At 41.9% G+C, this 13,787-nt stretch overlaps 1 protein-coding gene across 1 annotated transcript in view; it reads left to right on the top strand.

Annotated features, from left to right (window-relative positions):
• The first annotated feature begins 1,332 nt into the window (after nt 1-1,332).
• Nucleotides 1,333-13,787, top strand: part of LOC133142408 (LHFPL tetraspan subfamily member 2a protein-like) — a 53,222-nt gene continuing 40,767 nt past the window's right edge. The window contains exon 1 of the mRNA XM_061263602.1: nt 1,333-1,518. The gene's annotated coding sequence lies outside the window, so the exon portion shown is untranslated. The remainder of the gene's footprint in view (nt 1,519-13,787) is intronic.

Raw genomic sequence — 13,787 nt, 5'->3', positions numbered from 1 at the left:
AACTGTAAATTACTGTGTACATGGTTTGCTATGTATGGGTTAGCACCAGCAGGAATTTAATTTGAATTGTATTTGTATTTCACAATTTATAAGTATAATGCTTTGAAAATGAATTTAGTCCTCATTGCATTCAGTTTTCATTCATTCAAGTGATAAATTCATTGCACTTTCAAATTCAGTTCATACAATTCAGTTTCACTTTTCTGTAACATACGTATGGGTACTTCCAGCTAAAGCCAGGTCGCCCCAGGCTAATACACCAGCTCAGCCCAGCTCAACTAGGTTGGTAAAGCAGCCTGGCCCAGCTTGACCAGGCTGGTGCACCAGCTATTCAATGTCATGCCCTATTTGGGTTTGTCTTAGTGACATGTCTGCACCCTTTCAACGTACTGCTGCATTATCAAAGTTACTACGTAGGCTTATCAGTTGCTGGGGATTTCGACTCTGTTGGATCTTGGTGTCAAGTGTTTCTTCAGGATCCACCTTGTTGACTTGTTGCCCTCTGAGATTGCAGTCAGTAGGCCCTGTGTATGGCCATATGTTTTAGACAACCAGCCATTACTGCTGAAGTGCTTCTTTCACAAATCACAATAGGTACAAACAGCCTTGGAGCCTGGCCTTTCTCTAATCTCTATCCAGTCAGGGGACCAGGGTCAATATCCAGAAGAAGCCTTGAATGTTTTTTGGAGTTTGAGAAGTCTGTGAAATGTATTGGGAGGCTGGGAGTGACTGATTGGGCGAATGTAAACTGGCAGTAGCTTGGTTTTTATATCAGCGAGAATGATTTTGAAAAATAACGCATGAAACGATGCCACCGAGAAATGGATATTGCAGATCGCACTGTACATTAATACTGGATGGAAGTAAGTAATGTAATTCAGTATTATAACATAAAAATCTAAGTGTGCGTCATTACGGAAATACAGCATGTGTATTTAAAATGTGTTTGTCAAATTAAACGCGCATCTAAACACGGTTAAATGTTTTGGCATGTAACGTTACAGCTTGAAGCACGGGGCTGGAGCCGAATTCGTGGCACTAGAAAGCGGCTAGTCACAACATTATACATCTCGATACGGAAATTCCGTTTCTACAAAATAAACACAAACAAACACCGTTGTTTCACAATATTCCTATTTATGAATGGAAAGCAAGTCCAACGAAACTAACGAAAGCGGGTAGGTTAGAAGGAGAGAGCACAAAAGAGGAGTGAGAGGAGGGGAGAGTTGTGGCTCTGAATGGGCCGACGTCATAATGTAGGCTGGCACTACAGGCTAAATTGTGTGACACTGACAGAGAATGCCTATCCGTTACTCACCAGTAACCAACAAACGTGAGCACTCAAAACGAGGATTCTAAGGGAAAAGACGAAACACGTATCCGACTATTCTAGTTTATTTTGACACGTCTGTATTGTTTCTTTTCTTCACGAATCGTGTTGCTACGTCGACTGCCTATTGGATGTTTGAAGGCTCTGTCTCATTCATTGTTGGACATTTCTGCTGGAAAACTCGATTTGTAAGTGTAAAACAATTGAAATCTTAGTATTTGGATTGAAACAACCAGTTAAGCATTTTGAACTGCAGCAGTTTTTCATAGTGTATTAATCTAATTGACTTATTGGCTTGCTATGTAAACTTTTGGTTGTATATAATACCTCGCCGACTACTGTATATGAAGCTTGCTAAAGACGCAGTTGCCTCCCCGCGTGTGCATGTGCATATGGATAAAGTCATGCTACAGCCTTGTGGTGTTAGCGACATAGTATTAAATATCTCTATTCTGAAATTGTTATATTAATTGCTACTCTGAATATCCAAGATGTGAATCCTGTTTGTACTGTCCCTTTAGCGAAAATTGATATCTATCCTACTGCATGTATGATAATTTAGGAGCTGGTAAACTGTAGCCGTCTTGACTTTGTAGCTACAGATTGCAATTAAACACATCCAATCCGGACATTCAGTGGGAAAACAGAAGCGATGAAGAGGTTCTCGTGTTAAATGAGGCAATGGAGTGACAGTACTCTAGAGAGCCTTCACATACGCACGCGCGCGCGCGGACACGTGTCAAATGGAATTAGAGTTTACACTTAGAAATCCAATAACTAATTCGCGAACCTGAATTTGGGACAAAAATGTAAAAGTACATCTGCTTTGTAAACGTGCTGAATTGGAAATCATGTGATCAGAAACGGAAATCATCATGATCAGTACGTTTTTCTCTAGGGAGTCATGCCTTTAAAAAAAATCAACGGTAGGGAAGGTTACACTAAATCACAAGTCCTAAATCATCTTGCGCTGTTGCATTGTTTACTTCATAATGGGTTCATAATGCAAATTGATATTGCGTCTGTAAACCTACTTACTGGCAGATTGCCACACCTCCCAGCCCCCCACCCTGTCCTCCTTCTGTATGTTGTTACATTTGTTCTTCTTTCCATTTCTACTGTCTCATTTTACATAGGTATAACATCCTCAAATTCTGTATGGTTTTGTTCTACAGTTTGTCCTTTAACTACTTTTGTAAAACTGTAGGCTGCCTGGAGGTGTGGTGTAGTCAATAGTTAGTCCCTCGGGACATGTGTCCTCTTTCTTGAGGTCTCTCTGCCCTCGTTTTACTCTGTACTTGTATTTATATACATTTAGCAGGGCACCTATTGTCTTTTCTTTCATTCTTTCTTTAACCACATATAAAGCTTCTAAACACACCTATTGGATGACATCATAACCCTTTTTCAGCGTCAAAAGTGAAGTGTTTCTAAGCATGTACTAGCTTTGGGCTATGGGATCTGCTTGGAGTTTCTGTTGCAAATGTAATCAAAATCTTCTGCTGGAAAAATGTACAGTGCTGGAACTGGGGCAGCTGGAGAGAATGGTTTCCTGTTATGAACTAGTCTTGCTACTGAGGAATAAAGGGCTCAAATTATCCCCTATCTACAACACAGTGGATATATAAGACCCCTGGAACCAAGACCAATAAGGTGGATGAAGCCTAGTTTGGTTTAAATATGTATATGCAGTAGTCTACTTTTTTTCTTTTAAGATACTCCCCTTACATGCCATCAATATGCTACTGTATATTGTATACATATATACTGTATTTATAAACACCTCATAATCACACTTTCTTGGCTATTATTCCTCAAGTCATGTCTTTCTCACCCAATGAACTTGGTGAATCAATTGGGCAGCTTACATTTCTTGGCTTATGGGTAAATGTCAGTGCGCCAATTGGATGTGGCAGATTTATGATGATGGCATTCTGGGCAGGCTGTTCATGTTTGAAGGTACAGATATGAATCCATTATCTGTTGCACACATTGAATCTATACCTTTTAACAAGGGCAGCAAAAAAATGTTTCCAGTGTAACCGAGCTCCATTGGAAGATTTAGCCTAGCTGTACTGTATGCAGTGCATAGCTCATCAGTGGCTATTAACTTTATAGAATCTAAGAATAAAGATGGTAACCGCTTGTAGGCTACAGTCATATGCCATTGGTGGCCAGAGTCCTGGGAGTAATCTGCCTCCATTTGGTCCATAAAAAGCTCAAATAAAATGTGCCCTACTCATTATAGGTTTGGAACCCCCTCAGCTGCTCAGTTTTGGTCTGCCTGAGGGGAGAGCACAATCAGCCCCATTCTCACTTGGCAAACCGGAATGTAATTACTTTGAGAGTTTCTTTTAACATCCTTTTTTTTTTTAAATGGTCCATTTTCAAAGAATGGAAAAAAGTAGTCTAATCGGTTCATACTGCTGATGCACTGTTCAGCTAGCCGGGTTATTGTTGGCTTTTCTTGGACGCACTTAATCTGTATGTGTTACTTTGTACTGCCTGACAACAAGCCAGTCGGGCCAGACCACACACTCTGTTCTCTGACTGAAACCCAGTTTTTGGTTGTATGGAGTGGATGTGGGGATCCTGCTGAGCACACAGCCACTGGGTTATGGCTTTATGTACTTTAGGTATGACTGAAGAAATCTAGCAGTGCCTCTAATGAGAGGGACTCTTTTTAAGAGCCATTTCAGCATTTGAGCATGCGTCTGACTGGCGCATACCAAAGACTCGCATCACAGTGTCTGTTCTGTCGACCTCTGTGGAAGGCACAAGAGAAGAGAGGAGGGGGCTGGCATGCTGGCTTTTAACTTGAAAGAGGTGTTAAAGATGCTAATTGAATATAAGCTCCAGCTGAAAGGTCAGACCACAGTGTTTACGTATCCACAACTCCTGTTTGCAGTTTTACCTACCAGAACCTATTGAGATGTACTTTTTTTTTGAGGGGAGGTATAATTTTAATGAAAAGGCAGGGCTTTTGTCAGTAGTGCCCATCATTTCAACTGATGCAGACGTTTGCAAAGTTTATAGGTTTAAACAGTCCTTATAGTGGCCTTTTCTGTTTAGTGAAAAAGTTTTACTGTTGTAAATCATGGGCAGGATGCTGAAAATTGTGTCAAGAACATATGTATTGTACATGGGAATCATCTAAAGAATCCAACAGCCTTTAGTTCTTTACACTGTTGAAGTGAGGCTTGAAACAAGTCATTGTTTTACTGTGCCTGTCAATGTTCTTGCATCTGAACAAGATAAATTACAAATAGGCCAATGATACATTCAGTTTTCCTTTAATCTTCCATGAAGGAGTATCTTTGCATAAGCTTTTCTTAACCATGGAAACATGTTACAGATGGACCTTTTCAAAGGCTTTAAAAGCTTTGTTATCAAGAAGAATGGAAACCAGAATATGGCGACAAGCTAGACTGCCCAGGCAGACCAGGAAGAAGAGGGGGCCTGCAGAGCTTTGGAATGTCCCTCTTCTGTCCCATGGCCCTCCCCCATCTCCCCTCAAAAGCCCCGGCCACCTGAGTGCAGCACGGGCCCATCTGCGCGTTGCTGAGGACCCTGGCTGCTATGTCGGGGCGGGTGGTGGAGGGTGACCCGACTGTGCCTGTTTGAAAGTGCTGTAGCGCTGAACTCTGGGGGATACCATTGTCCTCCCCCTGCCGTCCAGCAGCAGATGGAGATGGTCAATTGCCAGAGATCAGTAGTAAATCTCCGGCCCCTCCCCCAGCCCTGTCTTTTGCCTGGGGGCATTCATGCAGGCTGATAAGATTAAGCTGCTGGAGTAATCTCTCTGTCTGGCCCCTGTTTGTGCCCTGTGTGTACTCTCGGCCCACGCTGGCTCAGAACCGCGCTCAGGCCCCCGCCAGGCTCGCGCTGCGGATGGACATAAATCCCTGCGCGATGTGCCAGCTGACACCGCATCTTTTCAAGACCAGCGGGGTGTGACCTTCACAGTAAAAGTGCCCACTGCCCAAGATCGTGCCTCTGATTCCTCCCATTTGAATGGGCCATTCAGGAGGAAGACACAAGATACAGCTGTCCATCTGGGTTGCTGTTGTTAGTGGCAGAATATATATTTTTGTATTTTTTTTTTAACTTTCCTTCACAGCCACACATTACTGTGGCCTCCCCAGATCTTCAGTGAAGAGGCAGTGTTGTCCAGGGAGGGCCTTGGCAAAGACGTTCACCCATAAGTACAATATCTCTTTATGCATTTCATGTGCAACTGATTAGATCACATTTTCTTAGCTTTATAGGCTACATGCTGTTAAAATGTGGTCTGTTATTGTTCAGCATCAGTTATGTTTGATTTTGAGAAACTTTGATTGGAACAGTCTGGCTTTTAGTTTGATTTTTGTTCTTGAGGCAATAATTAACATTGACTGGCCAGAGTGGACACAGTTATGCAATTTTGAGTTTGGGCTAGGCAGAAGAAACAATCGAAATATTTATGTTCTCAAGAATCTTCCTACTCCTCAAAACAGCGGTCCCCGTTGTTTATACATTCATTCTTGTACTTTGAGATTGGCCTTTTGATTTCTGCTAGGCTATACAAAGTAAAGATTATAAATCGGCCGATCAATAATTGGTTGTATTTACATACCTTGTTGTACAAATGTAGTAATTGTATTTCTTCAAGTAGTTGGGATTGCTGAGAACCTTTTTATGTTTGCAGCAACTGTGCCTTCCCTGAAAGCCGAAACTCATTATGTTGTTATGATAGTTACTGGTTGTTTCTGAGCAAAAATTTGTGAAAGTACCTCAACAGCTGTATGCAAATGAAAAGATAATGGGATGGTGAAATAAGTAAGCCCTAAGGACAACAGAGAGCATGAAGAGTCAAGATGCCCTGATATACCATGCATCTAAAATGCATTTTCTTCTCTTGCTTGTGTTTGAACATTCCCATATTCATAGTCCCGTTAAACCTTTGTAATGCCAGTGGCAAGCGCTTCTGTTCCGATCAGATTATTGACTGATGGAATCTTCAAAGGGGGCAGAAACGGCAGCGAATGAAAGTCACTTTAGGAGTGGCCTACTGTGTGCCGGTGAAAGACGTGGACTGTGTTGTCGGTTGTTTACAGTGTGGTTTTCCTGATGCCATGGAAACCCCAATCACTTTGAATTGTGAAGCCATTATGGTCATTTTTCTTTAGCCCAAGCTGCAATAAACTCATTTTACCATTTCCCACAGGCTGACAAATTCAGAAATTTGGCATAACAGTGTGTCACACTGTCTCTTACAACAAACTTTACTGTGGCACACTTTTGTAGATTTTGCTTTGAATATAGGGCTGTAGTTCCCTCTGCCTGTTAAAGTTTATGGGGTGGTACAACGTTTCTGACTCAGCAGTGCATAATTATAGCGAGCAGTGTTCAGAGAACGTTTTCTGATGTCTCTCCAAAACTGTTCTTCCTATTTCAGGGGCTTTTGTCCTTGAGACCTGTAAATCATGTGTGTTTCTGCTAATGGACGGTGTTATAAAGGGACAGAGTGTTTTCAGTCGGGGGAGTAGTTTCACTCCCAGGAAGGCTGAAACACAATTCCATAGCCTCAGGATATGGAGCACTCTTTGCTTTGTTGAAATTGGTACTGTCCTGCAGTGATTTGTATTTTTTTTACCCCAAAGCTTTTCGCCATTTGGCTTAATTTCTTGACCTGATATTTCTTGAAAGTAAAGCCTGTCTTTTAAATAAAATCTAGGGAGGATGAGGAAAGAATGAGTTTCATTAAAAATAACCACTTCCTTTACTTTTTTGTTGTTGTTTCCATTGGTCACTGAAAGTATTTCATACATTGCATGGTCATTCATGATCGTTGAACCACTGGTCATAGGTAATTCTGCTTCTGAGTCATCTCACTGTTAAAATGGTTCCCAGCTGTGCTGTGAATGTTCAAATGTTCATTCAGTGTAGCTTTCAAATTTGTGTTTTCACAGTAGCAACTGAAGAAAATGTTGTGCAATTAATGCAACTGATTAGCCAGACTGCCTTCACACCTGACTCTCAGGTAAAGGGAGGGTGGAAAACCAGCAGTTCTCAGACCTCGGGGGACCGTGATTTGAGCCTAGGTGTTATCAAAGCCTGGATTAGTCTTCACGTCTGCTCAAATCTTGCTTTGTAAAACATGTTAATGACCTGCATTATTAAGCTGGTGAAGATGGTGTTCTTGACTGTTATGCCACTCCAAAGACTGCCCTCCATAACTAGCTGTGCACAATGTCAAAGGTCAGGCATCGTGTATCCATCTTTAACTGAATGCTCATAGATTTGTGTGAACGCTGTGAGATACGTAGGCAATGGAATCATTTATTTTGAAGGACTCAGTTATGTGTTTAGAAGGCTTTGTCTGCTTGTGGTTCAGGATGTTCTCAATCTGAGATGAGCCTGCAGGTATTGAGAGTAACGGCTGTGACGCAAAAAGTCTATGCCTATTTAGCCGGGTTCAGAGGGTGAATTCCAGCCCGATTACCCTGTATTGATTGTTTCCCTGTTCAAAAGACTTGCTAGTACAAAAAAATAAAAGAAATGCGCTATGTGCCAGAGAATATGTGGTTTGTGTAGCTTTGGCCTACATGGTGAAGACAGAAAAACCCCAGCTCAAAGCAGGCAGGAGTCCAGAGAGATATACTGTATATATACTGTAGATGGGCATCCCCCAGACAAGGAAGCCCTGTGTCTGGTTGAGAAGGAAGCTTCAATATTAGTTTGTTTATTGAGCTGGGGAACTGATTGAAATGGCGAGTTCTTTTGAGCCAACAACTTAAGACATATCTTTTCAGCTCCTGCAGCAACAAAGCCCTTAGGTAACTAGAACTTAGGCGCACTGAGGATGATGTGAAGACTCATACCAGATGTGAAGGGTCAGTTACATGGCTTTGGCGATAGGCTGCGATAGCTGATGTTTTAACAGTTCGGACAGTTGGAAAAGGATATAGGACCTATAGGCTTGCCTGTTTTAGTGAGGAAATTCAATTAAATCTTATAAACTCTATACAGGCACCAAATTTGTGATTCCTTTATTGGTGGGAGGGACACTGTATCCATTGTCTTTTTTCTGTTTGTCGCCTTATTTTACTTTGTTTAGCATTTTTATGACTCATTTACACTCACAATGTCATATAGCACAACACAGATAAATGGAAGTCCAGGAAAACGGGAGTAAGTTCTCTTAATGAGTGGAGCTAACATGTGATACCAAACACTGAGTTTTATGATGCAATCAGTACTTTGCTACTCTTACTATAAAAAAGCTGATTCATTTAGGTCTTTGTATCACTGATTACCGATCAGACTGTATCCCTGTCTCTTAGTTTGAGATCTGTTAAACCTTTCTCCAAATACTATGGGAAACATAATTACCCACGGGTGCTCAAAGGAAAGGTATGCAACCTTCTCAACAGGAATATTGGCCAGCACAAGGGAGTCCGTCCATTAGCTGTTCTGTTGGAATTGCTCCACAAGGAAGCCGTCTGGATGAACCCTGAAGCATGTGACTGTTTTTCTGTCTGCAGCTGCTATTGTGCACATCCAGGCCCTGTGCATATGACCAGGCACACAGCCAGTTCTAAGATATGAAGTTACAGCCAGTCATTGGCCTGCAATTATTAAACTTGCATCTTTGCAGCTATAAGCAAATGACCTACAGTGCATCCGGAAAGTATTCACAGCGCTTCACTTTTCCCACATTTTCTTATGTTACAGCCTTATTCCAAAATGGAATAAATTCATTTTTTCCCTCAAAATTCTACACACAACACCCCATAATGACAAGATGAAAGAAGTTTTTGAAATTTTTGCAAATCTATTAAAAATAAAAAACTAAGAAATCACATGTACATAAGTATTCACAGCCTTTGCTCAATACTTTGTTGATGCACCTTTGGCAGCAATTACAGCCTCAAGTCTTTTTGAATATGATGCCACAAGCTTGGCACACCTATCTTTGGGCAGTTTCGCCCATTCCTCTTTGCAGCACCTCTCAAGCTCCATCAGGTTCGATGGGGAGCGTTGGTGCACAGCCATTTTCAGATCTCTCCAGAGATGTTCAATCGGATTCAAGTCTGGGCTCTGGCTGGGCCACTCAAGGACATTCACAGAGTTGTCCTGAAGCCACTCCTTTGATATCTTGGCTGTGTGCTTAGGGTCATTGTCCTGCTGAAAGATGAAAATGCGGTCAAGAGCGCTCTGGAGCAGGTTTTCATCCAGGATGTCTCTTTACATTGCTGCACTCATCTTTCCCTCAATCCTGACTAGTCTCCCAGTTCCTGCCGCTGAAAAACATCCCCACAGCATGATGCTGCCACCACCATGCTTCACTGTAGGGATGGTATTGGCCAGGTGATGAGTGGTGCCTGGTTTCCTCCAAACATGATGCCTGGCATTCACGCCAAAGAGTTCAATCTTTGTCTCATCAGACCAGAGAATTTTGTTTCTCATGGTCTGAGAGTCCTTCAGGTGCCTTTTGGCAAACTCCAGCCGGGTTGCCATGTGCCTTTTACTAAGGAGTGGCTTCCGTCTGGCCACTCTACCATACAGGCCTGATTGGTGGATTGCTGCAGAGATGGTTGTCCTTCTGGAAGGTTCTCCTCTCTCAACAGAGGAATGCGGGAGCTCTGACAGAGTGACCATTGGGTTCTTGGTCACCTCCCTGACTAAGGCCCTTCTCCCCCGATTGCCCGATTGCCCCCGATTGCCAGCTCTAGGAAGAGTCCTGGTGGTTCCGAACTTCTTCCATTTACGGATGATGGAGGCCACTCTGCTCATTTGGACCTTCAAACCAGCAGAAATTTTTCTGTACCCTTCCCCAGATTTGTGCCTCGAGACAAACCTGTCTCGGAGGTCTACAGACAATTCCTTTGACTTCATGCTTGGTTTGTGCTCTGACATGCACTGTCAACTGTGGGACCTTATATAGATAGGTGTGTGCCTTTCCAAATCATGTCCAATCAACTGAATTTACCACAGGTGGGCTCCAATTAAGCTGTAGAAACATCTCAAGGTTGATCAGTGGAAACAGGATGCACCTGAGCTCAATTTTGAGCTTCATGGCAAAGGCTGTGAATACCTATGTACATGTGATTTCTTAGTTTTTTATTCTTAATAAATTACATGTAACATAACAAAATGTGGAAAAAGTGAAGCGCTGTGAATACTTTCCGGATGCACTGTACATTCAAGCTTTGTTCCTCTCTTGAATTCTGATTTCATGAAAAAGGAACATTAATAATAAACCATCTATTTTTGCATCTCCTATAATTCCTAACCAAAAGTTTTAGTCAGCACTCTTGTGGCATATATAAAGTGTGTCAAGCATTTTGTGACGCTTGCTACTTTTGAACTAAAGATTTGGATTTAGATTGTGGATACTTTTGCTCCGCCTTTTGTAAAGAGAGGGTGATATTTTTTTAATGTTCCATGGAAGGTCAATAGAAGTAAATGTAGTAATGCTGTTTGAATTCATCAAACTTGAATCATGGATTAACTTATTAAATAAGTTATGAATCCTTCAACACACACACTGTGTTTAAAAGCTCACAAGCTTTTAAAGTGATTGTATGCATTGGTCTCTGATGCTACAGAGCGGTTTTTCACTATTGAGTAGAGGTTGGTAAATTGTCTGAAAGAAATTGTGTTAAGCTGGGCGATCACACTGAAAGGGAAAAACTGGCACTGTCAGCAATGGTGGAAGATGAGATGAGAGCCCACACAATACAATTTAAAACCTGATAACAATTGATGTGGAAGACCACACAATGCAATTTAAAGCCTAATAACAATTTAGTTAGGAAGACACGAAACACGATCTGTTTATCTACAATGATGCGTCTGCAATCTGTCATTCTGAGATGGAGGTCACACCAGATTGCCAGACGAGACCAAGAATGGCCCCCACCGAGAGTGCAGCTGATATGTAGTGAGGAGGGAGTGGCAGGCCATTGGGACCCTGACGTGACATAGCTCTGGCTGCTACGATAAATAATTGCACCAGTATGATGTTTTGACAGATGGTTGTGACTGCTCATGCTTGGAAACCATTAAAGTCTCAGAACATTTTTAAAAAGACATTTGTAAGGGAACACTGGAAAGAGAATGTTTGTTACAGGGAATGGCCTTTGATACTTTCTATAGAAAAAATGCTTCAGCGCTGCCAAACTTTGGCTGGTCAGAAGTGGTTTTTCCCAACATAAGACACCTGGGGTTTAGCCATCCCTCTGTGGATCCTGATGACCCAGTACCCATCACCGCATTGGTCACCCAGCTCCATAGGGAAAGGCGCGGGGGAGGAGGAATTCCACCGGGCGGGTCCGCAGGAAACACATGCGAGGAGAGAGCCCCTCGCTATAATGGGGTTCCTCTGGCCTCTAGTGAAGATGGAGCGCCACAATGAGTCATTACAATAATAGCTACGCAGTGATGTAATCTGGATGTGCGGTGGGTAATCCACGGGCAGTGTGCACTGTGGAAAGAAGTGGTCAGCATGTAATCGCTGGGTTTGTGCGATTGGTAAAGCTGAGGCCCTGGGGGCAGGAACACCTTGCGTTTTACACACGCAGCTGCTGTCCTCATAGGCCTGTCCGCACAGCAGTTCATCCTGATGAGTAAAGGCGAGGATAACATGGCACTCACAGTTCTATTCACTTCATTCTTACTTATCACTATGTAAAGCCTGCTTTGCCGTATTTTTTTGTTTACTTTCATTATTCTTAATTACTCCCTAATACTCCAGTTGCATAACATTTTGTTAATTTAAAGATTTAAATTAAAAGACAAAGTACACAGTCATCTTGCTTGAAGTGCACTTGCACTCGCGCTCACACCCAATATAATTATAAATGTATTTTAGTAAAGAAAATGAATTTTGTCCTTGTTAATAAGAATTTTTTTGATTTTTAAAATGTTTTTATCGTGGGTTTTTTTTTAGTGAGGGCATGAATGAATAATAAATAAATAAAAAAACAAGGGAAAAATCAGTTGTGGACTAATGGGGTGATGATCATAAGCTATAGCGTATAATGTACAATGGATGGTCTGTGTGGGTACCGTGGGATTTGTGTTTGGTAATTTGATAGTCTTCTATTGACAGCATGCTGCCTACATACTTTCAATGGCTCAGTCCACTTATCCATGGCCTGGACAGAATGACCTGAAATAGACATAAACATTAACTCCTTCTATTTACACACTCGCATCACTGTAGCTACAGTTGACAGCAGAGATTATTTTAAAAACCTTTCTTTTTAAGTCTTTCCTCAAGCAGTAATTAGGGCAGCACAGTGCTTGGATTCATCCACGTTGGTCCTGATGGAAATGTGGGAGGTAGTGTGGCTGTTGTGGTCTGGAGGTACAGTGTCATTATGCTTTGGTCGAGACCGACTGAGACCAGAGAGGGCGAAGTGGTGCCTCAGTTCAACTCCCACATGAGGAAATAACTGCATGGGCAGTCTGTGTTCAAAACAAAACCAAACCGCTGTTATATAACAGCTGTGTCCCTGCTGTAGCACCACTTCCGATGTCACTCTGGGTCCCTGATACACTCAAAGTACTGTATCTCCAATTCCAGGTTAACATAACAATTGGTTTGGGCCAAACATTTAACAATATAACGTTTCTGAATATTTTCAAAGTTCATAAAATAATCTGTTTTTTTTTTTGTAAGCACAAAGGAACTGTAGTTCTTATTAGTAGTATATAGTCAAATATTCAGTAATATTTTTCCAATATTCATTCAGTGAAGGATCTTGACAGAAGACAATGATGTCAAATGGCAGCAATGTGACCATGCCATCGTATGATAAGAAGCTTTGGAGGTCAGTGCTAGAACACACAGCAGATGCTGGACACCAGGAATTCCTGAGGGAAGCACACAGTATATTATCTCTGTCAGATTCATGGAGTGATACAAACACATCGTACCTTTTTGTTTAAAAGCAGTCCTGTGACTGAACAGATGGGTAGGTTTCAATTAAAGCACAAACATTCTCCAGCAAAGGACTTCTGATTGCACACAGCTACTTTATGGCCCTGTTAAAATCCATCCATCAATAATAAAAAAAAGCCTTTTCTCTTTAAAAACCTCTTTTTTTAAACTAGAGGCCTAGGATCCTATTTAAATTGGAAGCCGAATAACTTTTATGTGTGTTCCGCTCCCATCTTACGGGGACGTTTTTCTGACGGTGTGAAAACCATTTAGCACAATACTATGCCCAGTGAATTCTGTCAGCAAACCACTGGAGCGGGTACATTGGCTTTCATTTTCAAATGAAAATATTGGTGCCTTCATCTGCTGTGGAATAAGTGAAAGTGCAGTACAACAGCACATGGCTGATGTCAGCTGTGTTGAGATGCGTGGATGTGGGGCAGTACAGCTGGTCGGTAGCTGGATGGTGGCACTCTAACCACACCTGGTGTTGAACTTACAAGTGCGTCATCTGAATTACTGGGG

Source organism: Conger conger, chromosome 12 (assembly GCF_963514075.1).
Source record: "Conger conger chromosome 12, fConCon1.1, whole genome shotgun sequence".
NCBI lineage: Eukaryota > Metazoa > Chordata > Actinopteri > Anguilliformes > Congridae > Conger > Conger conger.
This window is presented reverse-complemented; position numbering and strand designations above follow the sequence as displayed.